This window comes from Chrysochloris asiatica, unplaced genomic scaffold, assembly GCF_000296735.1.
Source record: "Chrysochloris asiatica unplaced genomic scaffold, ChrAsi1.0 scaffold00381, whole genome shotgun sequence".
Classification (NCBI taxonomy): domain Eukaryota; kingdom Metazoa; phylum Chordata; class Mammalia; order Afrosoricida; family Chrysochloridae; genus Chrysochloris; species Chrysochloris asiatica.
The window spans coordinates 1704844-1706475 of NW_006408899.1; positions in this window are offsets into that span (position 1 = coordinate 1704844).

Consider the following 1632-nt stretch of genomic DNA (forward strand, 5'->3'; position numbering starts at 1 on the left):
AAAGGTTGAAAGGAAAAGTGCTGTTTTATTACAGCTGAATTCATTGTAAACTCTGTTACTTTTTCATGAATCTGTAATGCCGACACTGTTGGAAGCAAACTCTACCTATGTGCAGAGCTGTTTCAGAGCTTTCTGTTCTGTCTCATCAGTCATTGTTTTATCCTTCTTCCAGCAGCACACTAATAATCATCTAAATTATTATAGCTCTATAATGACCTCTGATATTTAGTAACGTAAGGCCCCTTCGTCTAAGGTCCCTTCATCTTGTTCTTAAATGTTCTTAGTTATTTGTGGACTTTGGCATTTCATGAGAAAAGCATCTAAACTTCCACTTTAAAAAAGCAACTATTGGGATTTTGAGCTAAATTGCATTGGATCCATAGATCATTTAGAGAAAATAAATATATTCACATAATATTTAATTATCTAGGCAAGACCATGAAGTCTCTTTCATTTGATTACTTTTAATATCCTTCAATAAAGTTATTAAATTTTCTCCATGAAGATTTTGCACTGTTTTTGCAGCATTAATCCTTAGGAACTTCACATTTTTTATACTACCATATACAGTATATTTACTGTGTTTTCTGTTTGTTGTGGTGCAGAAACTCTACAGGATGGGTGCACATTGATTTTTTTTTTTAATCCAACAAGAATTCTGAACTCTCAGATTATCTCTGTTTTTTTTTTTTTTTTTTCACTTCTTTTATTAGACAGTCATACTTATCTGTGAATATTGACAATATTCATATTATTTTTCCTCTTCCTTGTATTTTATTTTTCTTTCCTACTCCACTGGGTGTAATCTACAGTACAACGTAGGAGAAAAGTGGTACTGGAGGACATCTTTGTTTCTAAACACAAAGGAAATTCTCATTATTTAATAGTTAATGGCATGTTTGCTACAGATGTTGTAGATAAACTTTATCATGATAAGAAAGTTTTCTTCTATCTCTTAGTTCCTTCACCAAGCTGCTAAAAATCATTCACACCTATTAAACTTTATGAACTTCTTTTGCTGGTGTTTTGTTTAGTCTTGTTGAATCTCTTTTTGAACATTACTGGCTTAGAGATTTCTCTGTTATAGGATTGGTATCAAAACTATGCCTCATGCCATAAGTTTTCAGGGCCTCTTCTGGGGCTGCTTCCAATTCAATTTGCTTAGTTTTCAATGTAAACATTTAAAGGGATATATTTCCCTCTGCAATTTTTTTTTCAGCAGTATCCTAAGTGCTTTTCAATAATTTTTATTGTTATAGAATTAGTATCATTATATATGAATTATAGAAAATTAGAAACTGTTATCAAGTGCTACTGAATCAGTTCCTATTCATAACGATCCTGTATAGGGTTTTTAAGGAGCGGCTGATAGGTTTGATCCACCAACCTTGCAGTTAGCTGTCCAATGCTAATCCTAAAGCTCCACACTAGGTTACCAGAACAAATTAGTAAGCAAAATTAAACATAGCATTATACTACCATTACACATTGTTGCTGTAATTGTTAACTTCTGTTAAATTGGTTTAACTCATAAACCCTGTATAGCGTTTCCGAGTAGTCAGTGGTGGGTTTAAACCACCAAACTTGCAATTCAAACTGACTTTTGAGGTTTAATGTTTATCCTAGAGAACC